The following is a 19,378-nucleotide window of genomic DNA, read 5'->3' as shown; positions in this document are numbered from 1 at the left end:
GGGAGGGGGTCTCCAGCGCTCTCTGCTGGGCTCCAGGTCTCCCTCCTCATCTCCAGAGCTCCCCCCCCACCCCTCTGCTCTTGCGTCTTCCTTCTCTTCTCAGGGGCTTCCCTTCTCTGCTCCAGATTTCTCTCCTGGTTCTTCTGGTTTTGTTTTGTTTTTTTTTTTCTGGGGCTCAGGGCCCTCCCCTCTCCTGCTCCAGATCTCCCTCTTAAAAATCTTTCAAGCCGGGGGTGGGGGGGGAGCAGATCTGAATTGCAAACAATGGGAAAGAGAGAATAATCTCGGAGAAGCTGCGTCAGTGCAAGCTGTACCCGGGGTCTGTTCTTTTCTAAAAATATCTAGTTAGTCTGTTGAACAGATAGCATTTGTACTTGTTTGCTGACTTGTGATTTAAAAAAAAAAAAAAAAAAAATTAAATAAATCCCAAAGTATAGAGTTGGCAGGTTGCCCCAGGCCTAACATGATCCGAGGACTGAGAGAACAGGAAGCAGCTGCATTAATGCAGAGCAGGCCCGCAGCCAAGGGCAGAAGGAGGAAGAAGGGAGCCGAGCAGCTCTCCGGAGGAAAAAAGCGGGCTGGGGCAGCAGGAGACCTAGAAGAGTGTTTCTGCTCCCAAGGATGGGCAGAGGGAAGGCCTGGGAATTTATCAGTTTTATTAAAACAAGAACAAAAATGGGAGAAATTAGCGAGAGAAAAAAAAAAAAAGTCATGTTTTTTCCGGGTAAATATCATTTCTGGTCTTGTTGTAATAAAAACCGATAAATTCCCAGGAGAAATAAAATACAAACTGAAAACGAAAACCCCTAATGAACAGTGAATAAAACGGAAAATGTCATAATGCCTCTGTATCGCTCCATGGTGAGACCGCACCTTGAATACTGTGTACAATTCTGGTCACCGCATCTCAAAAAAGATATAATTGCGATGGAGAAGGTACAGAGAAGGGCGACCAAAATGATAAAGGGGATGGAACAGCTCCCCTATGAGGAAAGGCTGAAGAGGTTAGGACTTTTCAGCTTGGAGAAGAGATGGCTGAGGGGGGATATGATAGAGATGTTTAAAATCATGAGAGGTCTAGAACGGGTAGATGTGAATCGGTTATTTACTCTTTCGGATAGTAGAAAGACTAGGGGGCACTCCATGAAGTAAGCATGGGGCACATTTAGAACTAATCGGAGAAAGTTCTTTTTTACTCAACGCACAATTAAACTCTGGAATTTGTTGCCAGAGGATGTGGTTAGTGCAGTTAGTGTAGCGGTATTTAAAAAAGGATTGGATAAGTTCTTGGAGGAGAAGTCCATTACCTGCTATTAAGTTCACCTAGAGAATGGCCACTGCCATTAGCAATGGTAACATGGAATAGACTTAGTTTTTGGGTACTTGCCAGGTTCTTGTGGCCTGGATTGGCCACTGTTGGAAGCAGGATGCTGGGCTTGATGGACCCTTGGTCTGACCCAGTATGGCATTTTCTTATGTTCTTATGTTATGTTCTTTAACAGACAATAATATTAGGCCATTCTTGGAACTGGTAGATTCCTCCATTTTGATCAGGGTTAATAACCTTAACTCTTTAGTTCTCGTCAGAGTTAGTAACATTGGCCCGTCCATATTTGTCAAGGTCATACCCTTGGCTTTTCCATTCTCAAAGTCATTAACATTGGCACTTCCATTATTTCATTCTCATCAAGGTCAGTAAACTTGGCTCTTCCATTTTTGTCAGGGTCAGTAATCTTGGATCTTACTTTCTCATCAGGGTCAGTAATCTCTTGACTTTTCCATCCTCGTCAGGGCCAGTAACCTTGGTTCTTATCTTCTCGTCAGGGTCAGTAACCTTATGTTCTCATCAGGGTCAGTAACCTTGGCCTTTCCATTCTTCCATTTTTGTCAGGATCAATAACCTTTTGCCCTTTCATTCTTGTCAAGGTCTGAAACCATGGCCCTTATGTTCTACATTTCTCGGCAGTTAGTAACCTTGGTCTTTCTAGTCTGTTCAACACCTTACTCAGCTCTTCCTCTGAGGGCAGCTTACTCAGCTAATACTTTGAAGACATTTTACTCAGCTTTTACTCTGTGGGCTGCTTATTCAATTGTTACTCAGTTGTTACACTGAAGGAAATTTATTCAAGTGTTATTCTGAGGGCCATTAGATTTGTTTTGCTTTTTATTAGAAAAATCTTTAAGGTAGTTGGATGTTTCATTCCTCTGAAAGCTGTAAAGTTAGTCTATCCATTGCCGTGTAGGAGCTATAACTATCTTGGCAAAGTCATTCCTCTGTGGCCTGCTGGAGTTGACCATGCAGCTTGTTTGAGTGATGGCGGCCTCTGTTGACCATCTAGGGGTTGTTGCTTGATTATATGGTTTAATGAAGCTTAACAGTGACATCATTTCCTCTTTTCTGAGGGCTGGTGGACTCTGTATATAAAAATGTATAATCCCCTTGTCTCCTTCCCAGCCCTTCAGAGCATTGGCTTCATTCGACCAGGGTGGGGGAAAAGTGTGTCTGGGTCCCATAGAATGGAAGCAGGATCACCTGGAAGGCTAAACTGAGCAGAGGTTACTTATAAAAAAATGTACTTAGAATTAACCACGTTTCATCCAGTGTAAAGTCCATAGCAGAAACAGTTAAGCTCAACAGTTACAAAAAGCAAGTTCAAAACAAGGTCCAAATAATTCCAGAGACAAGAGAAAAAAACACCTCTCTTCTCCATAAATTTTCCCACTCACTTTCACAAGAAATGTATTCCAGAAATGTATCCAAGTGCTCATACCTCTAGGAGCTGCCCCCATTTTCAGCTGGTGGATAGAAGATCCTGGTTCCATCTTGTCTTCCCAGTAGAAGATTTTCTTTGTCTTCCACTGATTTCAAGACCTGAAAACTCAGGCCACAGCCCCTTGCTGTGCTTTCCTGTCTTCCAGTACAATACCACTGGTACTTCAACTTCAAAATTCTTCTACAAAACATCTCAAGATTACTCCCCCCAGTTTCATACTCCCTGGATTGTCACACCTTCTTTGGGAGATGTATCACCTTGTCACTCAAGTTAAGGTATATACACTATCTTGAACTCCTTCTGAACCTCCTTTGCCAAAAGATTTCCCCATTTTAACAGATAGAATACACATCCATGGACCCTCTGAACTTGTACTGAACCCTGCAATGCTTGAAGATCCTCCATTTAATTCATAGCCTCACTGTAGTACATTTCAGTGGCCAAACAGAGGCCATAAGAGAAACACTGTTCATGGATACAGCACTAAACAAACAACAGAATATAGGTTCTTTCAGCATGATGAATACCAAAACCAGTCTGACATTATACAAATCCGAAATAATGGGTGCTCTAGCTCCAATTTCCACATTTAATTAAATTTAAGCCTTACAAGTGGTAAAAGAGAGTTTAAGACATATTAGGAGCTGGAGCTGTATATTGAACAATAAAAAGGCTATACTCCAGTGATGGGTTACATTTTTGGATGTCCAGAAAAAAAGAAAATTAATTAGAAATTCAGATCATACATTGGCAGGCATCTAAACTAGAGGAGAGGGGTGACAGACAGAAGCCCATTCATTTGGGCTGTCAACCCCAAAAAGCAAAGGGAGGCTATAAGGAAAAAAATAATGGACATAATTAACTCATTAGTCTACTCTTGAGCAACAGCGTAGAAGAAGTGATCCAGTATAAGACTATTCATAGTATAACTCACTAGTCTACTCTCGAGCAACAGGGTAGAAGAAGTGATCCAGTATAAGACTATTCATAGTATAACTCACTAGTCTACTCTTGAGCAACAGGGTAGAAGAAGTGATCCAGTATAAGACTATTCATAGTATAAGGAAGCCAAGAAGTAGTAGCAGGAAAGCTATGGCTACAAATGCTCGTAGTCTGGGTAATAAAATTCCAGAACTGCCCTAATGGTGGAGGAGGTCTTGGAGACACAGTTCAATGAGTCCCATGAATGGGATAGCACCATATCGAGCTATAGTCTGCTAATGAAGGATAGGGATGGCAGAAAAGGGGGAGAAGTAGCTTTCTTTGTAAAAAAAAAAAAAAAAATATATATATATATAGATAGATATAATAATATAAAAGTGACTGAAATGCAGGGGGTGATTGGAAAGGAGAAGGCACCGTGAGCTGCCTTGGAAAGAGGCAATGGTACTTCCATGTGCGCTGATGTAGTTTACAGATCTCAGACCGAGGAACTGGACAGTGAGCAGAGACATCCAAACATGAAGGGGGAGATTTTTACCTGCCAGATGTGGATCAGAGCATCCCGTTAGCTAAATCAGGGAGAAGCATTGGTAAAATGAGCAAAGTATCTTAAGCAGACGCTGATGGGATAGGAGGAGGGAGGAGAAGAGGAACAGTGGGCCAAATTAAAGGAAGCCGTAATAATGGCAACCAATCTTTATCTTGGAAAGATAAATAAAAATAAGAGGAAAAGGAAAGCGGTGCGGTTCTCCAAAGAGGTGGCTGAAAAAAATAAAGGCAAAAAGATCAGCATTCAGGAGGTACAAAGGATCTGAATGGGAACGTCACCAGAAGAGTCTCTACCGTAGTAAAGCAAGAAGCCAGGATGCCAAAGGGCAAGCAGAATAAAGGACACCTAAAGAAAAAAAACAATGCGAGGCCATGAAGTTTTTCAAGTGCCTCGGAGAACGGATGGAGATCAGAGGTGAAACTGTAAGGCTGAAAGGTGACAAGGAGCAATGTGGGGGGAGAGAGACGAGGACAAAGCAGAAATGCCCAACCTAAATACTTCTGTTTGGTGTTAACAGAAGAAGGCTCTGGACAAGGACTGCACATGGGAGAGGGGTGGATATTAGTTATTTACTTAGTTATAGACATTTTTATATTCCGCCTTTTACCAAGAAGAGCCTCCAGGCAGATTACAACAGTTTTAATTACAGATAATATTTGCTGTAATCGAATTCACAGTAGGAATCCAATGGTGACACAACACCATTTATGGACGAGTGTTTGCAAGGAACTTAGCAAAACAAAACGGACAAAGTTATGGGGCCTGATGTGAATCGTCCTAGGGTATGAAGAGAGCTCAGAGAGGTTCTGGAGGGTGCGTTCATAGATTGCTGCTTCCATGGGACTGGGGAAGGGTGGATGTAGCCCCCTCTTCACAAAAAGGGGGAGCAGAGAGGAGGCTGAAAACTACAGGCCGGTTAGTTTCACTTCAGTAGTGGGAAAATTAATGGCGACCCTCCTGAAGGTAAGAACAGTGAACTCTCTGCAATCCTCAGGGTTCCTGATTCAGGGCAGTGTGGTTCTACCAGAGGCAGATCATGTAAATAAACCTGATTTCTCATTCTGGGGGACAACTAGATCAAGGATTTGCACTGGATGTAGTTTGCTTACAGGTCGATTTTAAAAGCGTTGCTTGCGCAAAAAGTGCCCGCAAATGCACGTATGTGGGCTGTGCACCAGTAACACTGCTTCTAAAAAGCCCCAAAATACGCACGTATTTACCCGTCTGCATGTGAGGGACGAGGGGGAGGAAGAGGGGGCGGGGCATGGGCGTTCTGGGGCGGGGCCAAGACAAGCGCGCGCAACCCCCACATTTTAAAAACAGAACCCGCGTGTACACTAGACATCCGCGTAACTTTACTGCTGCTCCAGAGGAGGGGCAAGTCTGCAGATCTTGAGTTTTAGAGTTTGTAGGACAGGGTGAGGGGTCTGGGCATGCAGGACGAAGAACCAGAGGGCTCCGAAAGACCTCACTATCAACTGGATAAACTGGAGGACTAATTGAAAAACTGGGAACGTGCCTCGCACGAGCATGTTTTAAAATTCACTGACATACGTGCATAAAAGCCAACGAGGTCCTGTCGAAGACACACGTGTGCTACCTGTGCTCGAGTAGCCTCTTAAAATTAGGAGCGTACTTAACGCGCAGTTGGTGCATTTTAAAATATATGCGCATAAGTGTGTGCATGATTAAAAATTCCGATGCATTCTTGCTCGCAGGCTGATAACGTGCGCGCATAAGATGCACGAAAGCTCGTTTTAAATTCGACCTGTTCGATTTCAGCAAAGCTTTCGATACGGTTCCACGTAGGAGGCTCATGAATATATTAAGAGAGAGGCTAGAGATGGCCCAGAGAAAGGCAACCAAAATGGGGCAGAGTCTGCCACGGGTGTGAACGAGGGAAGCCGGGGTTCAAATCCCACTCTGCTGCCCCTTGCGACCTTAGGCAAGTCACTTCACCCTCCATTGGCTCAGGCACTTAGGGCCTGGTTGACTGAGCAGTTTTCCCCATGGAGGCAGAATGCAAGAAGAGCCTTAGTCAATCAGGCAGACTGGAGACGGGGAAATACCTGCAGTACCTGAATGTAATTCGCTTTGCATAGACTGAGAGGCGGAATATAAATCAAATAAATGCATACATAAATAAAGCTATGTGAGATGACATATATATAGGAAATTTGTGGGGGGATATTAAACAAACTTTTAAACTTCTGATAGATATTAAAAATGAACCAGAAACAAAACGTTTTGCCAGTGGAATGAAAGTTGCAAAACTAGGGGGTCATGATATGAAGCTCCTAGGGGGACAGGAGCAACAAGGCACGGGACAAATGTCAGAAAGTATTTTTTTTCGTGTAAAGGGTGGAGGATGCCTGGCATGGCCTCTCAGTGGGGGGAGGTCATAAAAATGGTACTGGGATTCAGGAAGGTGCGGGAGGAACAGAGACAATCCCTAGTGGCAAGAGGACGTTAATGAAACACTGGGGGGGAGAGCAGCAGTTACCATACAAAAAAGGTGGTGGGAGGTCTTGAGAGGCTGGGTAAGGGTCATGGAGGGGAGGGGAGTGGAGTGGATGTCAGATTCCAAGGGAATATGTCTACTCATATGCCCAGGGTGGGACGGGTCGCTGCTGGGCAGACTGGGTGGGCCATCATTTACTATGTTTCTATGTTAGCTGCTCACAAATCCATTACCTCGGGCTAATAAAAACGTAGGAGCAGCTCTCCCTCTGCTGACATTTCTAAGGTCTCACGTTTCCTGAGCGAACACTGGGGAATGGCGGTGCTGCAATCTGGATTATAAATAGTGGTCGGGCTTGAGATTTTCTTTTGGCTTGCAAGAGGGGGGGGGAGGGCCAGGCCCCGGGTGATCAAGCTGGGGTGGGTGGGATAGCCCTGCTTCGGCGCAGCTGTGGCCTTGTGCTCAGGCTCCCTGTACTAGTGAGGGCCTGCAGGTGTGTGCATGGCGCTGCCAGCAGAAGCGGGCTCTTCTGGTGTGTGTGTGTGTGTGTGTGTGTGTGTGTGTGGTGTGTGTGTTCTTCCTCAGTGTTTCCCAGATCCACCCTTACCATCTGCAGGGCTTACACAAAGCCCCCAGTGCCGCCTCCTCCCGTTTCCATAGCAACAGTGGCAGGCATGGCTGACCACAAAGAACAGGGCCTCACTGCTTCTGCGTTTCTCTCACAGAACCTGACAGAAAGCCTCGGTGGGGAGGTTTTACCTTTCATTTTGTATTTTTGGTTCCTTGTAGACATTCTTTTCGAAGCGGTTGCAGGGTGCAGTGTGCTGATCTGTTCTTAAAAGCAGGTTCAGAGGCCTGCTATCCCTGCGTGCGCGATTTAACATGTCTTTAGCTTCCACTGAGCTGGGTGCATCCTCGGCCTTGCATTCGCATAAAATCAGTCCTGGTTCTGCCCAGCCCGGGTTCTGGGCATGTGAGTGCCAGGAGAGGATCCCCAGTGTTTGACTGCTTGAATCACATCCATCCATCTCTATATATATGCTTCGTGACAACATGGCAGGCATACAATACGTGCTCTCCCTGCTGCTGTGTACCAGGCTGTGACACCCAGCAAGACAGAGCGTATCATGACCCTCGTGTTTTCTGCCGAACAAAGTCCCTAATACAGTGCCAAATCCAGAACTTTACCTTGGGAATACCCCACTATTCTGTACTAAACCAGGAATCTTACTGTAGAAATAACACACTATAGTGTGTCACATTCAGAGCCTTACCACAGAAATACTGCATTACTGTGTACCAAATCTACATTGTCAAAGGAATACCACACTGTAGTATGCCAAACCCAGCGCATTAACTTAGGAATACCACACTGGATTGTGCCACATCCAGATCCTTACCACAGGAATACCACACTGCAAGCCCAAAGCCTTACCATAGAAATACCACACTACATTGTGCCAGATTCAGATTATTACCACAGAAATACTTCACTATAGTGTGGCACATCTAGAGCCTTACCCACAGGAATACCAAACTACAGTGTGTCAATGCAGTTCATTAACACAGAAATACTGCACTATGTGTACCAAACCCAAAACCTTGCCACAGGAATACCACATTACAGTAGGCGAAATCCAGAGCATTTCCACAGGAATATCATACTACAATGTGCCAATCCCAGAGCCTTACTGTATCAATATTGGTTGCTAGATGGTCTGCCCCTGCTAGCAGGGGACCTCACTGTGCCATGTGCCAAAATGCCATGTGCCTTGAAGGCTATATGATGCAGCAAGGACAGCTCTATAAAATCCTCCCTCACCGCTTACTCAGGGCCTCATCATTGAGTTGCTTCTGCTCCTTGCTGTGGCCACTCTAGTGCCTTGTTCATGCTCTGTTTAGGACTCCCAGTGGCCTTCCTTGCCTTGCTCTTCCCCTGTTTAGGCCTCCCAGTGGCTTTCCTTGCCTGGGTGCTCCCAGCCTCTTTCTTGTTCTGTGTTAGGCCTTTCAGGGGCCCTCTTGTCTGTGTACATCCAGTAGGTTATCATGGCCAAGTAGGCATTGTGTTAGCTGGTGGATTTTCCTGTTTGGGCATTGTAAACATACAATGTTTATTTGTAAGAATAACTAAGGATATTGTCACAGTTGATATCGGGATATTTGAGCCGGTGGGTCTGAATGATGTTCCTTTGAAACAAAGAATTGAGGCGCATCCTTGAAGGGATGCCACTTGAGGGGATATGACAGATGCCCCCTCTCAGGTAGACAGCCTTCAAGGGGTCAAAATGATGGGGCAATGCTGCAGAACCGTTTAGCTGGCAGGAATTATAATGTTGGTAACCTAGGGATACCATGTAGCATGCATTAGGCATAGCAATTCAAGGAAGAAGATAAGGGCCTGGCTATCAACATGACACACGAGGGCTAGCAAACCACAATCCCTTGTTTCCCTGTCTCCTGTGGGCCCTTTAGTGGTCCTTCTATCTATTGCCTGCCCTCGTTTGTCCGGCTCTGTCTTGCTTGCCCTGGCCCTGTTTTACCTTGCACCCTGTTCCAGTTTTGCCTTGCCCGATACCCTGTTCCTGCCTTGTTCCAGTAATTGTCTCCCTGGTGTAATGTCAGCAACGTCCTACCGGCCACCAAAACCTTCGGGATCAACCCAAGGGGGAAGGTGGCCAGTCAAGCAAAAGACCCTTCCCTGCTCTTCTCTTGATCCCTGTGCTGCCCGTGTCTTGAACTGGCCTGCATGACCATGACACTTACCACAGGAATATCACACCAGAGTGTGCCACATTCAGAAGAACCTTACCAAATTCAGATCATTACCACAGGAATACCTCACTACAGTGTAGCAAACCAAGAGCCTTAACATAGGAATACCACAGCAAAGTGTGTCACATCCAGCTCGTTCCCACAGGAATATTACATTACAACCACAGCCTTACCATAAGATTGCTGCCACTATAACGTGGCTAATCCATAGCTCTACAACAGGAGTAGTGCACTATATTGTGCCAGACCCAGAGTCTTACCACACGAAATCCATACTATAGTGTGCCACATTCAGGTTATTTCCACAGGAATACTGCACTATCGTCTGCCAAATCCACAGCCTTACCAAAGGGTACCGTACTATAGTGCGCCCAGTCCAGAGCCTTACCATATGAATATCACAGTGCAGTGCGCCAATACCAGTGCTTTTACCATAGAAATACTACGCACTACAGTGTGCCAATAACAGATCCTTGCCGTAGGCGTGCCACACTATAATGCACCAACTCTAGTGCATTATCACAGGAATACCGCACTGTAAGTGTGCCCAGTCCAGAGCCTTACCATATGAATATCACAGTGCAGTGCGCCAATACCAGTGCTTTTACCATAGGATTACTACGCACTATAGTGTGCCAATAGCAGATCCTTGCCGTAGGCGTGCCACACTATAATGCACCAACTCTAGTGCATTATCACAGGAATACCGCACTGTAAATGTGCCCAGTCCAGAGCCTTACCATATGAATATCACAGTGCAGTGCGCCAATACCAGTGCTTTTACCATAGGAATACTACGCACTATAGTGTGCCAATAACAGATCCTTGCCGTAGGCGTGCCACACTATAAGGCACCAACTCTAGTGCATTATCACAGGAATACCGCACTGTAAGTGTGCCCAGTCCAGGGCATCGTGCCAAACGGAAATGTTAAGACCCTTTAATCATGACTCGAGGAAGGTATTAGACTCAGCCAGACTCTGATCCTGCGCGTTCTACAATATATCAGTCGACCTCAGCGTTTTGTAGTAATCTCATTGCTCTGCGTGTGTATTTACCATTTTACTTCGCGCCGGCTGTTCTCCCCTTGTTCCTCCCTCACTCCCCTGAGCCTTCCTTTCACTGTTCTTTGTCTTTATCTCACAGAAACTCTGGATTTGGGGGTTGCTGGTTTAATTAGCCTCATTCTAAGCAGCTTTCCTTTATTAAACTTGCACATTCCTCACTTATTCCTACCTACAAACCAGCCGCTTTGATTTTTCCCAGTTACGGTCCTCTGCTAACTCAAGACCTCTTGTTTGTTTTCTTGTCGTTTGTCTTGTCTGTGGCGCCTTAACTAGACGGCAAGTTTCAAGGGAGCAGGAGCTGCCTCGCATGTGTTCCCCGTACAGTGCTGTGTGTACACCTGGCATGCCCTATAAAAATCCTGATAGTAATCCTGATGTAAGAGTCCTCCATGTACCAGACCCGTTAAGCTGCTGCGGCCTTCCTCTCGCCACTGCAGGGTGGTGGCCTCTGAGAATGGGAGCAGCTCCCGCAGTTACCACAGTGCGTGGAGCACTTGGGCTTGGCTTCATGCTCTGGCAGGATCGAGCAGGCAGGCTGTGAGATAAGCAGCAACCTCAGAGTATCAGAGCAGAGCTGACTGGAGCCCCCTTTTATAGCCTTGAGGAGTTGAAGTAAAGCTCCTTTGAGAATTCAGTCACTAACCCTGTCTAAGTCACCATTGCAGTCTTACCCAGTTATTTCGTTATCCCTTGCTCAATCCCACCTCTAACCCACTTGATTTTAGTTCTGCTCAGCCATGGCCTCACTGTTTTACCTCAAAGTCTTTTTCTCTCTGTGTGTGCATCATGTCTGGCTGTATGTTTTGACTAGACTATAAGCTCCAAGGGGAAGGGATAGAATTTATGTGTCTCTGGGTCACTTTTCTCATCTATTTATATTTTTCTATGGGTCATGCCCCACTTGGGTCACTCCACAGTCACTCCCCTTTGGACGAGTCACTCCTGCCTATCCACATCTTCCTCCATGTAATCACTCTTCATTTAATCTTGTGTATTTACTAGCACAGTCATTCCCTTATTCATTAACAGACTCAGCTCGTCCCTTAGTGACTGACACATTGCTATTCCCCCGAGTGAGACACTCAATCACTCTCCTAGTGACTGACACACTCAATCACTCCCTTATTCACTTATGTTGTCCATGGGTTGCCCCAGAAATGAGCGGCCTATCGTCAGGATAGTGCAATCCAGGCAGCCTTATGCTAGCCACCTTCCCTTTAGATTGAGCCCTCAGGTGCCGGAGCCTGGCAAGGCATGAGACGTGTGGACAGCTCCTGATACGAAAAAGGAGCAAGAGGCCTGGAATGGAGCAAGGAGATTGAGGATGTGACAGATGGAAGGGATGACTGCAGTGGAGATGGAGCTGAGGAACTGGGTGGGGACAGGATCACAGGAACAAGTAGTGAGCTTGGAGGAAGAGGGAAGAGGAGCAGTTTCCACCACTGTGACTTCAGGAAAGGAGAGAGCGGCGGAGGCCAGGGAATGGGTAGAGGCAGGTAAAGGTGACCTGGGTTAAGAACGCAAGACTAGTTTTGTGAATCTTATCATGGAAGTTGTCAGCCATTGTCTGGGCAGAGAGAGAAGGGGAGGAGGGAGGTGAGAGACGTCTGAGGGGGGACTTGAGAGTGGCAAAGAGAGGCGAGGGTTGGATGTAAGAGAGTTTGTCAGATGAACATAGTAGTCTTATTTGGCAAGTGTAATAGCAGACTAAAAAGTTGTCAGCATGAATCTGAAGTGTGTGAAGTCTGCATGAGCACAGGATTTTAGCCAGAGACGTTCTGCCAAGCAGGTGCACGAATGTAGGTAGCAAATTCTAGGTGTGAGCTAAGGCTGGAGTTTAGTGCACCTTACAGGTCAGGTAAGAGGAGGGGCAATAGTGCCTAAGGCTGAAGAGAGTACAGTGCTGTAAGAAGAAAAAGGAGAAAAGGGGAGATGAAACAGCAGTGGGAAAGATATAAGGGTCAACAGCTTGGAGATTCCTAAAGGTGTAAGTGGTGACTGGACGAGTCTGTGGGGGAGGGTGGTTTAATGTGAACGTTATCAGGAGATGGTCTGAGATCGGAAGAACTGAGATAGAGAAGTCTGAAAGACAGCAGTTTGGAAGTGAAGTCTAGGTCAAGGCAGAGGCCACGCTGGTGAATTGAGGTGGTAGAGCAGAGTTGGAGATCAAATGAAGAAATTAAAGAAAGGAGTTTTGAGGCATAAGAGTTAGAGGGGCATCAACTTGGAAGTTAAAGTCACCAAGGATAAGGGAGGGGGGAAGATGGGTCAATGAAGAAGGAAAGCCAGGAATCAAAATCAGTGAGAAAGGAGGAGGGAGATTTATCAGGGGATTGATAGATGACTGCTACCCAGAGAGATAGTGAATAGGCAATTGGAATGGGCTTCAAAGGAAGAAAAAGAGTGGGATTTATTTATTTATTTAGAGTTTTTCTATACCGGCATTCGCGATGGGAACCGCATCATGCCGGTTTACAATTAACAAGGTGTGACAAAGGTAATATAATAAGAACATTAACAGGTGCTAAAAGAAAAAGTAGCAGTTACAATAAAACAGGGACATAATACAACTTGGAACAGTGAAGAGGCGATAGTAGTTTAACAGAGAGAAAAGAACTTGCCAATTAAAAGGAGATTGTAAAGTTATGGAATTGGCAAAGTTGATTACCCTGTTGGGTGATCAGAGTTGTTTGAAGGTGAATTACGGTTCAGATGGCATCTGGAAAGGCTTTCATAAATAACCAGGTTTTGAGTCTTTAAGGGATTAAGGTGGGAGAAGGGGTTGAAATCTACAGGAGGGGGAGAGCAGCAATCCAACACCACCACCACAGCCTACTGGGTGAGGAGTGTGGGAGAAAAGATAACCTCCATGACAGAGAGCGGCAACTGAAGCAGTGTCCTCAGGGGAAAGCCAGGTCTCTGTTAAGGCAAGGAGATGAAGAGAACGAGAGATAAAAAGGTCATGAATAAAGGCAAACTTCTTGGAGATAAGAGTTTGCATTCCACAGGAAGCATGAGAAAAGAAGAGAGAGGGAGAAGGGGGATAGTGATAAGATTGGAGGGGTTATGGCTTGATGTGGGATGATAGAGTGAAAATTGCCCTGAAGGGCCAGGATTGGGATTGATATCCCCAGCTGAAAGTAGAAGGAGGAATAGGAGAATACAGAGAAGATAGACCAAAGTGTGCTGATAGTGACAACGATGAGATGGTTTCAGAGATAGTGGAAATGAAGAGGATGGCCAGTTGAGGGTCCGAAGATAGCTTAGAGATGGGAATGAAGTGCACCATTCGGGAAAAATGGTCCACTCCTACCAAGAAGGCAGTACAATCAGTGGAAATTGGAAAGTCCATGATGAAGTCTGTAGAGAGATGAGTGCATGCTCCAGAAGGAATCAAAAGCGGGTGCAATTCATCTGAAGGTTTAGCATGAAGAACCTTGGCTCTAGCACATATTGGACAGGCTGAGACAATTTTTGCACAGATAAAGCCACCAAAAACCCCCTGGTAATCAGTTAAAATGTTCCCTTAATCCCTAGATGTCCGGAGAGTTTGGAACCATGCTCCCATTTGAAACCAACTGGGTGGCAAGTGTCTGAAACAAACTACCAGAGGTTCCTGGACCAAAGAGTCCAGATTCATTTTCCTCCATCAGGTCACTCTTGATTGTGTTTGTGATGATTCTGGATCTGGTATAATGGGGCCTTTATCATAAGGAATAGGAGTCTCATCAAAGGAAAATTGTTGTGACAACGCATCAGCCTTTGCATTCTTCGAGGCAGGACAATAGGAGATAATCTAGAAAGGGGCGAAGAACATGGCCAAATGGGCTTGTGGGGGATTCAAGTGTTTTGCAGCCTCAATATAAAGTAAATTTTTGTGATCCATAAGAGCCTTCTAGTGGGTGTCTCCACTCTTCCAAGGCTCTCTTAATGGCAGGTTTTCAGTTTCACGTATCATAGTTGCGTTCTGCAGGAGTGAACTTTCAGGAAAAGTAACCACACAGGTCGAGCTGAGAATCCGGATCAGGTCTTTGAAACAAGACTGAACCTGTGCCATCTTTTTTTTTTTTTTTTTTTGAGATTATTAATAAATGGTTAGGGAGAAGTTATGTTTGATATACGAGATAATCGGCATAAGGAGTGATTTTAGTAGGTGTGAGGTTGATATGATTGGGAATGATTATGAATGAGGGCCAGGTATGTTCGCAAGAGGTGTGTGTGAGTGGTGCAGTTTTTAATTGAAGCATCGTATTGGGCAGAGTGTACCTGGCATGATTAATAAGTAATGTTGTCATTTGATGCATTTGAATTTTTTTTGTATTAAATGTATATTTAAATTGCATTGTAAACATTTGTGCTTTATGAACAGATTTCACTTTCTCATCATTTTGTATGATTTTGGGACATCTGTTGAGAATAGCTAAACTGTACCTTCATTGTATTTTTACCTTGACAGCTAAAGTTCACACAGGTTACCCCATTTCTTTATTTTCATCCTCTAGTCATTAGGGATCCTCTGGGCCTGATTTTCAAAAGCATTTACATGCATAAAACTAGATTTTACACTTGTAAATGTATTTTACTTAAGTGGGCTTTTGAAAATTGCTACAGTGTGTGCCATTGAGTCGCCCGTAGGATTAACTCGTGCTAAGTGCACTTTACTCAGGTAAATGAAAATTGCTCCGATAGTATGTTACATTTACACGTGTAGCTCCTTTGAAAATGACCTCCTCTGTGCTTATACCACAGGTTTCTGAATTCCATTACTGTTCTGGTCTTCACCACCTCTTCCAGGAGGGCATCCATGTATCCACCACCCTTTCCATGAAGAAACGTTGCTCAAGTCTACCCAATCAGAGTTTCATATCATGGCTCCCAGTTCTACAGGTTTTGTTTTTTTCCCATTGAAAAAAGCTTGAATCTCATGCATTATTAATACCCTTCAGTTATGTAAAAGTCTGCATCGTATCTCCTCTGTCCCTCCTCTCCTCCAGGGTTTAGATATTCAGGTCCTTCAGTTTCATCTCTTAACTCTTTTGATGCTGACCTCACACCATTTTGGGTACTTTTCTCTGGACCGCCTCTATCCTGTCTCTGTCTCCTTTGCGATGCGGACTCTAGAACTGAACACAATCCTCCAGGTGAGGCCTCACCAAGGACCTGTACAAGGGCATTACCACCTCCTTTTTCTTACTGATCATTCCTCTCTCTGTGCAGCCCAGCATTCTTCTGCCTTTGGCTATTGCCTTGTCACATTGCTTTGCTGCCTTCAGATCACCACACTATTACCCTGCGATCCCTCTCTCAGTCTATGAACATTAGCATTCAGCCCACAATCACATACAGCTCTTTTGGATTACTGCACCTCAGATGCACGACTCTGCACTTCTTGGCATTGAATCCCGGCTGGCAAACTGACGACCACTCTTCAAAGTTTCTTGGATCACTTCTCATTCTTTCTACTCCTTCAGGGGTGTCCATTCTATTGTAGATCTTAGTATAATCTGTAAAAGGGCAAACTTTTCCTTTTACCCCTGCTGCAATGTTGCTCACAAAGCTATTGAACAGAACTGGCCCCAGAACCAATCCTCGAGGCGCGCATATATTAAGCGCATAGAAACATAGAAATGACAGCAGAAGAAGACCAAATGGTCCATCCAGTCTGCCCAGCAAGCTTTCACTTTTTCCCCCCCATACTTATCTGTTACTCTTGTCCTTGTAAGTGACTTTTTTTGTACTATTTCCCTTCCACCTCCCCCCCCAATCGATCTATTTCCCTTCCACCCCCCCAATCGATCTATTTCCCTTCCACCCCCCCAATCAATCTATTTCTAGCAGTCACAAAAAGGTATTGAATTAGCACAAGTTTGAAACTTGTCAGCAGCAGTGCCCGACATCAAGGCTTTTATGAACTGAAATGAATGCCCTCTCTGCCCGCTGTTGCAGTCTGTTAGATAGCGGCCTCAAAAGGCCTTGCATTCTGTTGTATTCGGGGTGTTTAGTGTGCCCTTGGACCTCAGCCCGACCCCAGACGGATCCAGGACCGAACCGAGGGTTGGCGACGTGTCCCAGCATGGCAGAACACAGTCTTACCCTCTGCCAGGCCTGCCAGCTCCCAGAGCCAACAACAGATGATGTTGGTAGGGGAACGGTCCTCCGACTGTTCCGAGCCTTTTCGGACCTGCCGCTTGAAACGGCATGGAGCAGCAGGCCAGCCTGAGGATGAGGGCAGACGGAGGCCTTGACACAAGACATAAGACCAAGGTTGATGCGACGGCATCACAGACGAGGGTTGAAGCGAAGACATGACACCAGAGCTGATGCAATGGCATCAGAGACGAGGAACTTGACGAAGTCCAGACGAGACGAGAAGCTGGGAAGGAAGACATTGGCACTGTCTCTCAGGGCGCCCTACACAGCCCACCTTCACGGGCGAACCCAAGGGGCTGGTCACAGACCACCCTGTCCCACTGTGCGCCCTACACAGCCCAAGGAGGCTGGTCACGGACCACGAGGAGAGCAGAACAAGTGCAGGAAAGGAATTCAGCTGGCAAAGGCTCCAGTGACCGGAACAGGAACCAGACAGAATGGATTTACCCTCACAGAGGTCACCTGGAAGACTAGGAGAGCTGGAACATCGCAGGAACAGACATCAGGGAGATCAGACACCAGGATACCTGGATGGGGACCTCAGGCAATGAAGACAAGGTTCTAGATACAGACGAGACGAGGAGCTCCACGAAGAAGACAAAGGCCAGTCGGAGAGCTGGACAGCAGGAGCTTCCAGAGACGAAGTAACTCCGATGCAAAGCAAGGCTGACTGGAAGTTGAAGTCCTTTTATAGGGCTGCAGACCGACGACTCCCTGGGAGGAGTTTGGATGGCCCACACCTAGCTGGCCTTATAACTAAGGAGGAGTGCTGCGGGCCGGCCCGTAGGATAAGGGCGTGGCCCAAACCAGGAAGTCCATGCAGACACAAGCAAGCCTCAGGCAGGCCCCAAGAACACTGAGACCTCCCAGGCCCTGGAGCAAATCCTGGATAGTTCGTAGGCGAGACCCCGGCTTCGGAGGGTCTCGCCTACGGTGGTCAACCATACACCGCACATGTGGTGTATGGTTGACCACATGTGTGGGTGCAGGAAGCTTTGTATAAAGATGAAATTCTTCCATGGGGGCCTCACTCCATCCAGGAATTATATCAAAATCATCTTTGCTTTGTTAAAGATTTAATAGATCTTTGAGGGATCTAACATTCTGTCTGCTTTCTCTGTCCACGCCAACTTCACCTCCCACCCTCCTGTTCCCTTCAGGAGAGTAGGAAGGGGAAACAACAGGAGGAGGGAGTCAATGTAACAGAGTGCACAGTTTAAGACGCAGCTGTGCGCACATTTTTTGTACAATAACGTTACTGCCGACGTAGCAAGGAGTTTTGCACACAACATTTAAATTAGCACCTTCACATGCAAATCCCATGCAAATGAAGACATTATCTATTACCCCCAGGGTAGAGAGGGATACTGGCTCCTAACATGTTATGCTGCTAACCTGAAATAGCTGCACAACTTTGTGCTCCTAACTTAAATATGATTTATGCACACAAAAATGCTTTCAGCAATTCAAATATTTGTTGTGTGCATAAATCATATTTTATGAGAAAATGATTTATGTACAGAAAGCATGGTTTACGCACATCAATCTTGGGTTTGTGCACACTAAGCATATTTTTAATGCACATTCTCGAGTTAGCATGCTCTTTTTTTTTTTTTTTTTTTTTTAAACTCCCATTGCATTAGCTTACAGCACTGGGAGTTAAAATTATTTTTAGGGCATGTGCTAAGAAACTGAGCGCTGAATTTCAATACACAAATTATTACATCTGCCTTGGAAAGGATCTGGATTAGGGAGCAGAGTCCCTCTTCTTTCATCTGCTCTGTTTCAGCCTCAGCCTCCAGCCCCTCCTCTCCTGCTCCCTGCAGGCTGTTTCAGTGGAAGGGGAGGGGCTGGATTAGCAACCGAGAGATAGCTGAGAGATATTGAAGTAAGAGGCAGGAAAGCTTCAGAGATGTTGCCTGTGCAACAGGTGGTTAATTTTTTTTAAATATAAAAATGTATGACTTGCTTTCTGGCTTTCACAATGAGGCCACAGGCTAATTATGCATTCTACCGCGGCTGCAGCCACAGAATTGCGGGAGCCTGGGAGTACTGGCCTTATGTGACAGTAGCTCTGCGGCATTAGCACTATAATCTCCTTTCCTTCTTAAAGATCCTTATTTTCAAGTTAAGGCCTCTAATTTTTCCATATATTCAATATTCCTTAAGAAACAGTACTTAGAACACTAAAGGTCAAATGTTCATTTAGTAATAGTTTTTTTTCCCCCCATTTTACTGAAGGCTTGTGTGTTCATTAATAAATAGACTGTCATCACTTTCCAATTATTTTTGTTCCTGAGGTTGTCATAGATCTTGGTATGTACAGAATATCCTTCAATAATCGAACGCCTTTTTGAACTTTGATGTTGTTGAGCTGTTTATAATTATGCTTAAGTCGTTATAAAACAAAGATTCCAAGAAAGCAGAAGGATGGGGGCCAGAGTGCACTGGGAGGGGAGTTAGAAAGCACGAGGACAGGCCCAGAACGCACTGGGAAGGGTTGGCGATGCTGTACGGGTTTATGGAGAAAATGCAAATAGAATTCCTGGTGAGACCAGGAATAAAAATGATTATGGGATTAAAAAAATAAAGCTGTGCTGAAAAAATGATATCTAGAAAAGCAGGTAAAAGTGAGGCTATAACATGCAGCCACTCTGTGCTC

Source organism: Rhinatrema bivittatum, chromosome 9, assembly GCF_901001135.1.
Source record: "Rhinatrema bivittatum chromosome 9, aRhiBiv1.1, whole genome shotgun sequence".
Taxonomy (NCBI): Eukaryota; Metazoa; Chordata; class Amphibia; order Gymnophiona; family Rhinatrematidae; genus Rhinatrema; species Rhinatrema bivittatum.
Note: the sequence above shows the minus strand (reverse complement) of the source record.